Source organism: Lissotriton vulgaris, chromosome 3_1, assembly GCF_964263255.1.
Source record: "Lissotriton vulgaris chromosome 3_1, aLisVul1.2, whole genome shotgun sequence".
NCBI lineage: Eukaryota > Metazoa > Chordata > Amphibia > Caudata > Salamandridae > Lissotriton > Lissotriton vulgaris.
This window is the reverse complement of record NC_141689.1, coordinates 1,833,012,961-1,833,029,664: the sequence shown is the minus strand read 5'-3', so window position 1 is coordinate 1,833,029,664 and position 16,704 is coordinate 1,833,012,961.

The window sequence follows — 16,704 nt, the reverse complement described above, 5'->3', positions numbered from 1 at the left end:
CTGGCAATGGTGGAACATCTGCGGAGTGTGTTGGATGCAGGTCAAACGGCAGCGCTTATTCTATTAGATCTTAGCGCTGCCTTTGACACAGTGTCCCATCGCATCCTCCTACACCGCCTGGAGAACATTGGCATTTGTGGCCCCGCTCTGCAGTGGTTCCGTTCCTTCCTCAGCGATCGTTCCTTCTGCGTTGCCACCCCTCCTTTCCAGTCCAAATTCCATCAGTTGGACCTGGGGGTCCCCCAGGGCTCCTCGCTGAGTCCCACGCTTTTCAATCTCTACGTGCGGCCGCTGGCTGATGTCGCCAGGCAGTGGGGCCTTACTATGGTCTCATATGCCGACGACACACAGCTAGCGGTCACGATCAGCGGGGACGCCGAACTGGATGCCCCCAGGTTCCGAGATGGGCTGAGAGAGGTGGCCAGCTGGATGAATAACAACTGTCTCCAGCTTAACGCGAAAAAAACCGAGGTGATGATCGTGGGAAGAGGAACGGACTGCTGGGGGGACAATTGGTGGCCACAGGACCTCGGGCCTGCCCCCATACCGGTGATGGAGCTCAGAAACCTGGGAGTATGGCTTGACCACACCTTATGTTTTACCACCCACACTAAGAGAGTGGCAGCATGCTGCTTTGGTGTTCTGCGCGGACTGAGGCCGGTGCTTAAATTTTTCGATGCCCCGACGAGACAGTTGGTCATCCAAGCGACGATCATCTCCCGGCTGGACTATGCCAGCTCGCTCCTGCTGGGAGCTAACCAAGCTGAGATCGTCCGCCTGCAGCGCGTCCAGAACGCGGCTGCGAGAGCAGTGGTGGGCCTGCAGAGGTCATGTCCCACGTCCAACACTCTGAGGTCCTTACACTGGTTACCAGTGAAAAGCCGAATCCATTTTAAGGTACTCAGCCTTGCTTTTAAAATTTTAAAAGGATCGGCACCTGAGATCCTCAATAACCTTATATCCCCTTATGTCCCGACTCGCTCCCTCAGATCCCTAGGGCAATCCCTTGCGGTTACCCCGCGTTTCAGGCTTAGCCGGATGGGCGGCCGCTCCTTCCGTGTGAGAGCTGCGGCTCTCTGGAATTCGCTTCCTTTGGAAATCCGCCTTTTAGAGGATCTTCTAGCATTTCGCAGGGCCGTGAAAACCTACTTGTTTTAATCTTCTTATGTTGACTCTCACCTTTTTTCCGCGTTGTGTTATGTTCACCTTTTCCATGCGCCAGGACGCTCCTTCGCTGGAGCAGCTGTGCGCAAAATAAATGCAGTTAACATAACATAACATAACATAACATTCGCATGAACATATTAGCACAGCAAGGTGCTGTGCAGTTTCCCATGTATGTTCCTGTCACTTAAATGTAAAATCTGTTATGCCATTGAAAATAGCTTTGATATAGAGTGAAGTGCATTCATTCCAAAAGAAAAATCTTCAAATCTTCATCTAATGTCACACATGTGAGAGCTTGCTCAATTGCTGTTAATTGTAGTTCATGTGGTATAGAAGTCAATAGTGATTTTACATTAATGGTACATAGTAAAATGTTCTTCTATTCCGTGATCTGTATTAGTTGAAGTTTATTGATAAAATCAGTTGTGTCTTTTACAGACAATCTCATGGCTTTGACGCTTACTTGTAATTATTCATGTATATATTTACCTATTGGTTAATGAATGAATCCTTTGGTCGATACAATAGGCTTGAATGGAGGATTCCTTTCATTCTTTTGTATCTCGGTAACATGTGTATAGTTGGAATTCGTGGGTTAGATTGCATCAATTTTTTTTCTTTTCCCATGATAGTTCCTCTCTTTATGGCTGCCTTTAGTATGTGTTTCAAAAATGTCACTAACTCCTTTGTGGGATTGCTATCCACCATCATGTACATCAGTCTGTCTGATGCATGGTTATTAACACCCTAATCTTAAAATGACTTATCCATAATCATCAGTGCTCCAACTTTTGTAGGCAAAACAGAATTCTATTAAAGGATCTTGAGTCATTTTTCTGATTATTTCCATTTCCTTCTTGGTTATGTTGGAATGAAAATGTCTTTTGTCATTAGAAGTTTCTTCACTTTCCTTTTTTATCATAGTTTCAAAGGTTTTAAATGTTGTCTGGCTCATAGGTGCTTGAAAAAAACTCCTAATTTTACCTTTTCATTCCTGAGAATTCTTGTTGAAATTAATGCCCCACAAAGGATAGCACCCACGAGAAAAAGGCAAAATTAAGAGAGAAAATGAACATTGTAATCCCACACGGCAGGCGAAACATTGTGGTTCATTGTGAAAGGCAGAGGTGGAGTTATATGAACTGGAATACCTTCAAAAACATTGGATGACAAATGCATTTTGTTTATATAAATCATGACCATTTGGAATTATAAGAGAGTAAAGCGACCGGAACGTTTTGATGAAGTTTCCATAATTGCTATTGGTTATGGGAAACAAAGTCTTTTGAATGAAAAGTACTGCTTTTGGCTTTACTGGCGGGAAATGAGAATACAGTAGACCAATGGGGAAGAAGCTGATGTGTTTCAATAGGGGGTGGGAACAGGGACGGCACTTTCATCCGCCAGTTAAGAAATCAAGCTGGGTGCCCCGTAATGGGAGTGGCAGGTATGGAATGCGGCGTTGACATAACAGCAATGTTGAGTTTGGCTGAGTGCAACTGGGGAAAGATGTGATGAGCAGATGGATAAAATAGTGTTGTGGAGGAGTGTTTTGAGAGATGTGGTGCGATTGTATTTAGGATTGGGGATGAACAATTTGCGAGTGAGATAATGTACGCATGGGGCGAGATTGAAAATGAGGGAGGAGTGAGATTGGGTAAGATGTGAGAATGTTGATGGGTTTGACTGATAGTTACGAAGTGTGGGTGGACAAGTGACATAGACATGGGATTGTACGGAGAGGTTTACATGTGGGGTAGATGTGGGTTAATAGCGGTGAATGACAAAATGATTGAGACAGAGAAAGTAAGTGTAGACACAAGTGGGAGTGTCTGGGAGTTGATGATTCACAATAGAGCCGGGGTAAGCTACATAGTAGAAAGGTTGGTGGGGCACGCAAGTTTAGGAGTTGCGAGATAGATAGATTTAATAGCAGGATGAGGGCAACAAACGGGGAAAGATAGTAAATCCCACCATTATTATGATTAACATTGGCTATATAAGAAACATGAAAAGTTTGACGAATGACACAGAGTTTTTAAACGCATTTGTACATAAATGTATTTGTTTTGCTTCAAACAGTAATATTGGTCATTTCATTTGGTATTACAGTGATCACTGATGAATGGCACCAGAGGCCCAAAATGCTTTGGGTATTAAAATAAACTACACTGTCTTTGAAGAAATTGCTTCATTCGTGTTCCGTGCAAGAGGTTCGGATGGCCCAGCCGCAACATGAGAAAACTTGAAAATTGGCAAATCCACTCGGTGTGTGGAGAGAAAACGTTTTTAAAAAGTTGAACAAAAGTGTGCATAAATAGGATTACATTGAAATATATGGATTTACTTTGTGTAGTTGGGCAGCTGCCCATAATAGGCAACTCCAGTTGTGCATTTGGAAGGGGCGACAACACACCCCAATCCTGAGAATGTTATTTATCCAGGGGCTGTGTGGGCATGGCACCAAACCAAACTGCACCCAAACAGTGGACGTAGTGTACAGGTTTGAAAAGTGATTGTAAAAAAATGATCTGCATCCCTAATCCTGAGAACTTTATAACAGTAGCATTTTCAGAATTGCAATTTCAAATCCGACTTCACCATAAGTTTGGATTTTAAATTGTGGTTCCAGAGATAACAGACCTAAAGGGTTTAGTTCTTCCCATTTGGAAATTACATTCATAAAATGTAATAAGGTAATCCCAATTATATCCTATGGGAGAGATCGGGCGAGCAGTAGTGGAAACTGATTTCTAGAGCTCTTCAATGCCAGGACATGTAAAACTTAAACTTACATGCCCTGGCTTTTAAATGCATTGCACCCTACTCTCTGGGTTGTCCAGGACCTACATTAGGGGTGACCTATATGTTTAAAACGGGAAGGTTTGGGCCAGCCAAAGGTTTATTTTGCCAGGTCGACATGGCAGTGTAGCTTGCACATACATGCTCTGCAATGGAAGGCCTCAGCCATGGTTAAAGGGCTACTAGAGTGGGTGGCAAAATCAGTGTTGCAGGCCCGCTTGTAGCATTTTATTTACAAGCCCTGGGTACAGGGGGTAATACCTTACTAGGGACATATAAGTAAAACAAATATGCCAATTGGGCATGAGCCTGTATTACCATGTTTAGGGAAAAGAACATAAGCACGTTAGCACTTTTTAGCATTGGTAAAGTGCACGGAGTACTAATACCAGCAAAAATAAAGTCAGAATAAGGAGAGCAGGAAGACAAAAAGTTGGGGGGAAGACCACCCTAAGGCTGTCAGGTCCAACATGCTTCTTCCTAAAAACATGGCAATATTGGCTATCTCAAATTAGCATATTTGATTTACTTATAAGTCCCTAGGAAAGTGGTACTACATGTACTCAGGGCCCGCAAATTAATGGTTATTCAATAAATTAAATTAATTTTTGTTTGATTATTTAAAATCATACAATATGTAAAAGCAAAAAAAATCCCTATTTAAAAATGCACAGTTAGGATAAAAACATACTCATTATTTTAATTGAAAAAATCATGATTTAAAATGTTGCAAATCATCATGAAATTAACAAAATTCCACTTATTAACTGTAATTTTTTTTCATTTTGCCCATATCTGGATAGTGCAAATATTACTGTACAAATTCACTATTAATTAACTATTGATTACGTGAAATCATCAGAGTCCAATTTCTTTTTTATCATTAATATGATTTTAACAAATGTAGAGTTCAAATCCATGTCAGTTGAGTTAAGACAACTTATATGTGCTTTTATACAAGACTGTATTCTACGGGTGTTAAAATGTCTCCTAAGTTTTGCTCTTCTTTCTTCTTCTTTCAACTTTGGGCATATGCCCAGCAAATGGTTAATATTTTCTTCTCATTTTTTACATAATCAACAAGGCATCAGTTTGGTTGTGTGCAGCCATGGCATTGTGCCAGATGATCTTGGGAAAAGGCCAAATAGTTTTTTTAAAACAATTTTTTTTTACATTTATTGACCAAGGAGTTTCTAAGTACAATTGTGGTTTTGCAGATTTTTACTTATTACTGAGTATGCATGCATGCAATTTGTTTTGCAAGGGATTCTTTACCTTTGCACTAAGTATGGGCGAAATTTGCGAATTCGCGTTCCGCGAATTCGCGCGAAATCGAATTCGCAAACCGCAAAATCCGCGAATTTGTGCGAATTTGCGGATTTTTGTTTTTTGCATGTTTGCAGGGGTTTTTTGCGTGTTCTCTGGGTTTTTTGCGTGTTCGCTGGGATTTTTGCGAATTTGTGGGCCGCTTGCATGGCAAAGTTACCCTTGCGGTCGTGTATGAGCACAGCACCCTCTGGTTTACCACTGCCACCCTCTGGTTCATCACGGCCACCCTCTGGTTCACCACTGCTACCCTCTGGTTCACCCCTGCCACCCTCTGGTTCACCCCTGCCACCCTCTGGTTCACCACTGCCACCCTCTGGTTCAGCACTGCCACTCTCTGGTTCACCCCTGCCACCTTCTGGTTCAGCACTGTCACCCTCTGGTTCACCACTGCCACCCTCTGGTTCACCACTGTCACCCTCTGGTTAACCACTGTCACCTTCTGGTTCAGCACTGTCACCCTCTGGTTCAGCACTGCCACCCTCTGGTTCACCCCTGCCACCCTCTGGTTCACCACTGGCACCCTCTGGTTCATCACAGCACCCTCTGGTTCAGCCCTTCCACCCTCTGGTACAGCACTGTCACCCTCTGGTTCACCACTGCCACCCTCTGGTTCACGGCTGCCGCCCGCTGGTTCACGACTGCCACACCCTGGTTCATCACAGCACCCTCTGGTTCACCCCTGCCACCATCTGGTACAGCACGGTCACCCTCTGGTTCACGACTGCCACCCTCTGGTTCATCACAGCACCTCTGGTTCACCACTCCCACCCTCTGGTTCACCACTGCCTCCCTCTGGTTCACGACTGCCACCCTCTGTTTCACCACTGCCACCCTCTGGTTCACCCCTGACACCCTCTGGTTCACCACTGCCACCCTCTGGTTCATCATAGCACCCTCTGGTTCACCCCTGCCACCCTCTGGTACAGCACTGTCACCCTCTGGTTCACCACTGCCACCCTCTGGTTAACCCCTGTCACCCTCTGGTTCAGCACTGCCACCCTCTAGTTCACCACTGCGACTCTCTGGTTCACCACTGCCACCCTATGGTTCACCCATGTCACCCTCTGGTTCACCACTGCCACCCTCTGGTTCACCCCTGCCACCATCTGGTTCATCACTGCCACCCTCTGGTTCACCCCTGCCACCCTCTGGTTCAGCACTGCCACCCTCTGGTTCATCACTGCCACCCTCTGGTTCACCCCTGCCACCCTCTGGTTCATCACTGTCACCCTCTGGTTCATCACTGCCACCCTCTGGTTCACCACTCCCAACCTCTACCGAGACCTTTTGTGACGCAGCGGCAGCACAAAAGATGCGCCATGGTGCTGGGTATTAAAACTGTGACGCATCTGAGAGATGCGTCACGTTGTAAAGCCCTGCGCCATCAGGAGGCGTTCTGGCGCAGCGGAGGGCGTTCCTGCACAGGAACGCCTCCTAAAAGTGGCTGAGTGAAATCTACAAGAATTCACTCAGTCACTTTTAGGCCAATGCTGCGTCAAAACCCTGCGGCTTGATGCGGCTTTGGGGAGATAGGGCCCCCCAGAGCATTGCTGGAGCTGCGTTGCAAGAGCAACGCAGCTCCAGCAATGCGCTGCTTTTACGGCACAGATGTGTGACGCATCTGTGCCGTTTTTGCCACATGGTGCGCCGCATTGTCCTCGTGTTTTGTGCCCTTCTGCCCTCTGTTATTCCCTTGTTTTTGTGCCCATCTGCCCTCTGTTAGACTCGTTTTTGTGCCCTTCTGCCCTCTGTTGGACTCGTTTTTGTGCCCTTTTGTCCTCTGTTAGACTGTTTTTTTGTGCCCTTCTGCTCTCAGTTAGACTCGTTTTTCCCTTGTTTTTCTGCCCTTCTGCCCTTTGTTAGACTGCTTTTTGTGCCTTTCTGCCCTCTGCATCACCACATCATCACTCAGTGCTACCCCAGCATCACTCAGCACCGCCACATTATCACTCAACACCACCACATTATCACTCAGCACCACCACAGCACCACTCAGCGCCACCACAGCATCACTCAGCGCCACCACATCATCACTCAGTGCCACCACATTATCACTCAGCACCACCACAGCACCAATCAGCACCACCACAGCACCACTCAGCGCCACTACAGCATCACTCAGCATCACCACAGCATCACTCAGCACCACCACATTATCACTCAGCACCACTCAGCACCACCACAGCATCACTCAGCACCACAACAGCATCACTCATCACCACCACAGCACCACTCAGCACCACCACAGCATCACTCAGCACCATCCCAGTATCACTCAGCACCACCACAGCACCACTCAGCATCACCACAGCACCACTCAGCACCACCACAGCACCACTCAGCTCCTCCCCAGCATCAATCTGCGCAACCATTCAACAACAACAGGTTCAAATATGTTCTCTCAATGCTTCAAACTTTATTACAAATGTCACAAAAAGATGTTAATATTTCACTTCTGTTCTTGGATTTTCGTCACAATAAAATACACTGAACATAATCTTCACAAAAGTTATTTACAAAAGTTTAAGCTATTGCCATTATAAATTAAAATCACCTTTATTTAAGTATTAATTATTTAAAAAAATTAAAAGCCATTGTAATTTGTAATATCAATACAGCTAAGTCACGTAAATACAAAACATGTTGCATTACAAATGCTATAGGTGTCACATTTGCGAAAGTTATAACTATTGGCATTGTAAATGACAAAGCTATTAATTTAGCTATTTTCAAAAACAACACATAAATAAAAAAAAATGTCATTTACAAGACCAATAGCTCAAACTTTCCTAATGCGAGACCTATTGCATTGCAAATGCTTGTTTTTATATCTGTCAGTGCTTCCTGTTGAGGTTTAATTTTCGTGACAGGCGCCTCATTGCCTACTTGTAACTATTCTCTGACCCTGCTTCAAGGGTCAGAGCAGGGTCAGAGAATAGTTGCAAGTAGGCAACGAGGCGCCAGGAAGCACTTACCGACTTACAGCAGCAGGGGCCCAAGTTGAAGTTACTTTCTTTGTAACCCTTTTGTAAAAGGTTACAAAAAATTAGCTTCAATTTATGCACCTGCTGCTGTAACCCTGTAAGTGCTTGGCTGAAAATTCGTCCCCGCTGATTCGCGGATTTTACCGCGATTTCGCGAGATTCGCGGATCGCGAAATTGCGGAAAATCCACAAATTCCGCGAGCGGAACGAATTTTCAGCCCATGCTTACTTTGCACCTCAATAGTTGTTTTGTTATTTTACTAATAGTCTTTTTAAAATATTCTGTCATTATAGACATATCCCAAAGAGCATGTGCTGAGTATTCATCGAAGGCAGCTTGTAAATACTTCCAAGATTGAGATTTTTAATTTGTTTGTGCTTTTTGCCAGAACAGGTGGCACAATTGGTCAATTTTATCTGTTTTTATTCTTATCCACACTTTTATAAATTGTTCTTTCCAAGCAATGAGCTGGTTAGATAGCCCTAATTATAATCTAATTTGGGCAGATGATGCATTGTGTGGGAGCTAGAAAGCAGTTTGAAGGTTTTGGTCAAGGCATCATTTATGGTTATAGAGTCCTTTACTCACAGTGCTTCACTAACCATATGTTAGACTTGGTAATAATGTTGCATTTATCACTTTTTGAAGTGGGAGATAACTAGGTCCACTTAGGGACTTCTGCAACGTTCAAATTGCAATCAATAAGGAAGTACTTCTCCTTTGCAAAACTATCTTGTGTGGCTGGAATGATCCTTTATCATCAAAAAGTACTCCCAGGTATTTGTATGTTCTTACTTGCTCTAGTTGACAATTCTGGAGGTACCATTTATGCTTATACTTTGTCAATGTGTTTTTGTTGACTTCCATTACTTTGGTCTTGGTGTCATTTATAACCATGCCATTTGCCAATGAAATGTTTTATATTGTATTTATCAGATGTTGTAATCCTAACTTTCCAGCTCATTAGGTGGGTAAGCATTTACCTCGTCCATGGCTTGTGTTAGGTCTGATAAAAACAAGTTAAAAACGCATTGGGCAAGTACGAACTCTTGTTTTAGGTCTAAGAAGATTGTAATTTGTCTTGATACACATGAGCCATCACTTAATCATACTCTAACTAAGGTGTTTGAATATAATAGTTGAATCAGTTTCAGAAGGGAAGATGGTATTCCTTGCTTCTTCAAATTTCCCAGAGTAACTGCCTGTGTGCACAGTGATAGGCGGATTTTAAAAACCACAAAACACACATATGGGGGCCGATTCCGATTCAGTAAAATCCAGTCCGATTCGTTTTTCCGGTACGAATCGTATGCCAAACCGTCCCCGTACGTACGATGTAGTACGATGCGCACCCAATGCAGTTCTCCGTACGAATCATACCAAGGACCATACGACTCAATCATCCATACGGATCGCACTCGGAACACGCAGTACGCAATGTTTGTACGGATCGAAGCAGCTTTGTACGACCCAGCAAGTACAATTTGTATCGACAACACTCCGTACGACTATTTTTTTACGGGAGCTGAAAACGTCCAGAAAAGCAAATTTCGCCTCGTAATATATATGGAATGGACCCACTGGGTACGGTGCATACACCCCATGATTGCTAGGCTACGGTGCGTACACCCCTGGATTTCAGGGGTACGGTGTGTATGTCCTGGTGTGTACACCCCTTGTACACCCCATGTATGTTGATGTACGGTGCGTAGGGGTACGGTTCGTACCGCCCAGGCCGTAGGTGTACGGTGCGTACATCGGTGTGTACACCCCTTAAATTTAGGGGTACGGTGCGTATGTTATTGTGTGGCTCTCCGTACGAATTGCCTATATGCGACGTTTTCCATACGAATCGCGTACTTGGTCCCCGGTCCGGATAGTACTTGGCGGGTCATACGGCATGTTTATGATTCGTATGCTCCTATGTGAGAGTCTATGTTGTACGGATCGAGCCTTGTTTTTCATACGGTTTGCACAGATTTGGACGGATTTTCCACCTACGGATCGTACTACGCAATTCGAATGGATTCGTACGATTAGTACGGAAACGGCTACGAATACAAATCATCCCGAATCGGAATCGACCCCATAATGGTTGCTTCTTTGCTATGTATTTGTCTATTAGTACTGAGAGAACTAGTATATTTGTCACCAGCCCCAGCCCTTGTAGAAAACCTGATTGATTAGGCGGGATTATCTGCTTCTCAGTTGCCCATGTAGATAGCCTTGACAGTAGGACTCCTGTAAAATGTTCGGCATATGTGTTTTGTAATGTGATTAATCGCTAAATGCCTGGCTGTGCCCAGTCTCTTTTTTTGTATAAAGGTGATATTAATGAACCTGTCCATGTTTCTGGTATTGATAAAGATTCTGCTGTTTTCTTAAATACTTTTGTAAGATATTCTGCCCAAATAACAGGGTTTTCTTTATATAAAGCAAATGGAATCCCATTTGGGCTTAGGGCTCCAAAGTTTTGTTTTCAAATTAGTTTACAGACTTGATCTTTAGTTTTAGCTAATTAGTTTTCAAAATAAAATATATACAATTAGGTGCATTATTATTATGTTGTGTAATTTCCAGATTATTATGCAAGTACATTGTTAAAAATCCTAACCAGACAGCTTCACTTAAAGTAGATGATACAGGTGTATTGCCAGTTCTAGATAGGCCATTTATCAATTTCCAGAAATCACTTAAGTTGATCTTTTTACTTCTGTATAGTGCTTTTGCCCAGAGAGTTTGTTTTAATTGAGGTTTTTTTCCCCAAATTAACTTTCTCAGGTTATAATTAGTACTCTTTAATTTGGAACTTATGGTTGTATTATCTGCCCATTTGTTTGTCTGTCTTAATAGTTTGTTGCAGTTTTATTTTAGGAGGCAGGTTGCGTAAGATAGCTTGAGTATATGTCTTGCTTCAACTTGACTACTAGGTTGTTGTTTGTAATAAGGTTTCAATGCATAGGTGGAGACATATTTTGTATATATTAAGGGCCCAACTTTCAGTTACATTGAAAGAATGCTCTTCAAATTTTCCATAACCAGTTTGAGTGCAAATTTTCTGGTGGATACTTTGGAACCTTCTTTCCAATACAGTTTCCTATAGTTAACTGTTCCAGTCTTTCCAGGAAGAGTTCTACATTTTTCATATCTGTACTTTGCAGCTGTAAGTCCAAAATGTGTTTGCTGTGATCACTTCCACTTGTCACAACCTGGAAGGATGATATCTTCTGGAATAGATTCAAAGATACTATTGTATAGTTGATTCTTGATTTGTGACCATGTGCATAGTATGTCCACGCTGGCGGTATTTCTTGGGGAATCTCTCATTTAAAATTCTCAGTCCCAAGGATTCTAGATTTTTTAAAAGACTTTTTCCAATTACTCCTCCTGAGGCTCTATTCTCCAGGGATAATGATTGTTGAGGTATTGCCCATAGGTGGTCGTGTTGTATTATTTTGCATTATCTGTGGTATATGACCATAACAGATTCAGGTTAAAACGGCCTGAACAAATAGGTTTGGTGCGTGGGTCCTCAATCACTTACTGCAATAGAATGTTGGTAAGATTAGTAGCCATAATCTTCATAGTTCCTAAATCAGGATGTATATATGCATTTATGAGTGATATTAATTTTTGTAAATTGTTTTCCATGTAATGTAATTCTACTATTAGGCTGTTGTTATCCTTTATGACTACTTGTTTGTGCTTCTATTTTAAGTCTATTGCTATAAATATTGGTAGACCCCCACTGGGGCGCCCATATTTGCTTTGCTTAGTTGCCAGCAGAAAGTACCCTGTAAAACCTTCTAACATCAGTGATTGCATTGCCCAGGTTTCTTGCAGGAAAATAATCTGAAAGTTACTTGACATTGAGGATAGGTATGTGTTTTGTATTTTAACATGTGCCCCATTTATATTCCAGGAACATAATCTTATAGCTTCTCTTTGATTGAATGCTTCCTCCATAACACTCTTAGGCTTTTCCTGTCAAGGATGTACTACCCTGTGAAGGGCCGCTGTCAGCCATCCTTGATTTCATTCTAAAGAATTTTCTTCTTCAATTTTTCTATTTGAGTAATTGTTGTTGGGCCCAATTCAATCAATCAGTGCATTTATAAAGAGCACTACTCACCCGTGAGGGTCTCAAGGCGCTGGGGGGAGGGGAGGGGGGGGAGAACGCTGCTACTGTTCGAAGAGCCAGGCTTGAGAAGTCTCCTGAAGGTTAGGAGGTCTTCGGTCTGCCTCAGGCGGATGGGGAGGGTGTTCCAGGTCTTGGCGGCGAGGAAGCAAAAGGATCTTCGGCCGGCAGTCATTTGTTGGATACGGGAGACGGCGGCGAGGGAGAGGCTGGCGGAGCTGAGCTGGTGGGTGGGGGTGTGGAAGCTGAGTCGGCCGTTGATGTAGGCTGGTCCGGTGTTGTGGAGGGCTTTGTGTGCGTGGGTGAGTAGCTTGAAGGTGATCCTCTTTTCAACAGGGACCAAGTAGAGCTCTCAGGTGGGGGTGATGTGGCTGCAGCGAGGGACGTTGAGGACCAACTGAACGGAGGCGTTTTGAATGCGTTGCAGTCGTTGTAGGTGTTTGGTCTGGATTCCTGCGTAGAGTGTGTTGCCATAGTTTAGCCTGCTGCTGAAGAGAACCTGGGTCACTGTTCTTCTTGTTTCGGTGGGGATCCGCTTGTAGATCTTGCGGAGCATGCGGAGGGTGTTGTAGCAGGAGGAGGTGACGGTGTTGACCTGCTTCGACATGGAGAGGGAGGAGTCGAGGATAAAACCCAGGTTGCAGGCGTGGTCGGTGGGTGTCGGTGCTGTTCCTTGCGAGGTTGGCCACCAGGAGTCGTCCCACGCTGAGGGGGTGAGCCGATGATGAGGACCTCCGTCTTGTCCGAGTTAAGCTTCAGTCGGCTGTCCCTCATCCAATTTGCAACAGCCTTCATTTCTTCGTGCAGGTTGGTTTTGGCAGTGTGTGGGTCCCTGGTGAGGGAGAGGATCAGCTGGGTGTCGGGCGGGCGAGGGAAGCCATGTAGATGTTGAACGGAATGTTGCACAATGGCAAAACAATCACCCCCTGTCACAGCTCTGGGTTTAATCCATCGTTATTTTGCTCACCAAGCCACCCCAGTTCAGACATGGCCATATGCAAATCAGTCTTGACCCTTTGCCTCATGGGAACAGTCCAGCCCAAACTGCCAAGCCATGTCTTCCCTGGACCGAATCAAGCATCCTAGGGCTGGTTTCTGGCTATCAGCCATCTTCAGCCAGGATAGCTTGACTCCAGTGGCTTAGTGAGCACGGACCCACGTCTGGGCATACTCTTCCCACATAGGGTGAACAGCAAAACACACAAGATGATGGACGGAATGTTGCACAATGGCAAAACAATCACCCCCAGTCACAGATCTGGGTTTAATCCATTGTTATTTTGCTCACCAAGCCACCCCAGTTTGGACATGGAAATATGGAAATCAGTCTTGACCCTGTGCCTCACAGGAACAGTCCAGCCCGAACTGCCAAGCCATGCCTTCCCTGGACCGGAATCAAGCATCCTAGGACCGGTTTCTGGCTATCAGTCGTCTTCAGCCAGGATAGCTTGACTCCAGTGGCATAGGGCCGGATGTAGGTCGGTCGGTAACGGCCGAAAATCGGTATTTTCGGCCGTTACCGACCGAGATTCACAAAATGGTATGTAGGGCCACATATTTTACAGATTCGGTAAATTTACCGATCGGTAAATATACCGAATCTGTAAAATACCAAATCGGTATTTTTACCGATTCGGTAACAATGAGATGTAGGTGGGACTCTTCTGAGTCCGACAAGCCTTACAGAATCGGTATTTTACCATGAAATCCAACTTCATGGTAAAATACCGATTCCGGTGTGCATGCACATGTGTGCATGCACACCTGTGCCATATGACAGGCAGACCTGCCCTTAGGGCAGGTATGCCTGCCACATGGCCCCCGAATCTTTTTTGGGGGTGCTAGAGGGTGTCAAAGTGACACCCCCTGCACCCTTGTCAAAATCGGTATTTACCGATTCGGTAAATACCGACCGGTAATGCCCCATTCATTCCTATGGGCTTGAAAGCCCATAGGAATGAATGGGGCATTACCGGTCGGTACTTACCGAATCGGTAAATACAGATATTTACCGATTCGGTAAAAGGAACATCTGGATGTTCCAACATATCCACCCCTTAGATTTACCGATTTTTAATTACCGAATCGGTAGGATTCGGTAATTAAAAATCGGTAAATCTATTTTACCTACATCTGGGCCATAGTGAGCACGTGACCCACGTCTGGGCATACCCTTCCCATGAAGGGTGAACAGCAAAACAATCACCCCCAGTCACAGATCAGGGTTTAATCCATCGTTATTTTGCTCACCATGCCACCCCAGTTCAGACATGACCATATGCAAATCAGTCTTGACCCTGTGCCTCATGGGAACAGTCCAGCGCGAACTGCCAAGCCATGTCTTCCCTGGACCGGAATCAAGCATCCTAGGACCATTTTCTGGCTATCAGCCATCTTCAGCCAGTATAGCTTGACTCCAGTGGCTTAGTGAGCACAGGACCCACGTCTGGGCATACCCTTCCCACATAGGGTGAACAGCAAAACACACAAGATGATGGACGGAATGTTACACAATGGCAAAACAATCACCCCCAGTCACAGATCTGGGTTTAATCCATTGTTATTTTGCTTACCAAGCCACCCCAGTTCAGACTTGGCCATATGCAAATCAGTTTTGACCCCGTGATTCATGGGAACAGTCCTGCCCGAGCTGCCAAGCCATGTCATCCCTGGACCGGAATCAAGCATCCTAGGTCTGGTTTCTGGCTTTCAGCCGTCTTTAGCCAGGATAGATTGACTCCAGTGGCTTAGTGAGCATGGGACCCATGTCTGGGCATACCCTTTCCACGAAGGGTGAACAGCAAAACATACAAGATGATGGACGGAATGTTGCACAATGGCAAAACAATCACCCCCTGTCACAGCTCTGGGTTTAATCCATCGTTATTTTGCTCACCAAGCCACCCCAGTTCAGACATGGCCATATGCAAATCAGTCTTGACCCTTTGCCTCATGGGAACAGTCCAGCCCAAACTGCCAAGCCATGTCTTCCCTGGACCGAATCAAGCATCCTAGGGCTGGTTTCTGGCTATCAGCCATCTTCAGCCAGGATAGCTTGACTCCAGTGGCTTAGTGAGCACGGACCCACGTCTGGGCATACTCTTCCCACATAGGGTGAACAGCAAAACACACAAGATGATGGACGGAATGTTGCACAATGGCAAAACAATCACCCCATTCACAGATCTGGGTTTAATCCATCGTTATTTTGCTCACCAAGCCACCCCAGGTCAGACATGGCCATATGCAAATCAGTCTTGACCCTGTGCCTCATGGGAACAGTCCAGCCCGAACTGCCAAGCGTGTAGATGTTGAACAGCGTCGGGCTGAGGAAAGAGCCATGTGGTACGCAGCAATTTATGTTGGTGGCTTTGGAGCGGAAGGTGGGGAGACGGATGCCCTGGGTTCTGCCGGAGAGGAAAGAAGTGGTCCAGTCCAGGGCTTTCTCTTGGATTCCGGCTTCTTGGAGGCGTGTCTTTAGTGAGCGGTGGCACACCATGTCGAAGGCGGCTGACAGGTCCAGGAGGATGAGTGCCGATGTTTCGCCGTTTTCCAGGTGGGCCCTTATGTCGTCTGTGGCGGCGATGAGGGCCGTCTCGGTGCTGTGGTTTCTTCGGAATCCGGACTGGGATGGGTCCAGGGTGTTGTTGTCTTCGAGGTATTGGGTCAGTTGTTTATTGACAATTTTCTCGATGACCTTCGCCTGGAAAGGGAGCAGGGAGATGGGTCGGAAGTTCTTGAGGTCCTTGGGGTCCGCCTTGGGTTTTTGAGGAGGGCGTTGGTCTTGGCGTGCTTCCAGCTTTCCGGGAATGCGGCTGACTCGAAGGAGGTGTTGATCACTTTCCGAAGTTGGGGTGTGATGGCTGCGTCGGCTTTGTTGAATATGTGGTGGGGCAGGCGTCAGATGGTGATCCTGAGTGAATGGAATTCATTGTCTTGCGGGTTTCGTCATCGTTGGTCGAGGAGGTTAGGCTGTTGAGGCGGGTGGGGGTCGCAGGTGGTGTGGGGACCGGAGTTGTTGGGCTGGTCGTTGTGTTTAGGCTGTTCTGGATGTCGGCGATCTTGCAGTGGAAGAAGGTAGCCAGCGAGTCGCACAGTTCCTGGGAGGGTGGGATGTTGTTGGCATTGGCGCTGGAGTTGGAGAGTTCCTTCACGATGCTGAAGAGCTCTTTGCTGTAGTGTGCCTTGTTGTCAAGGCGGGTTTTGAAGGAAGATTTCTTGGCAAGTCTAATGAGGTGGTGGTGTCTGCGAGTGGCATCTTTGTGGGATGTGTAGATGTCCGA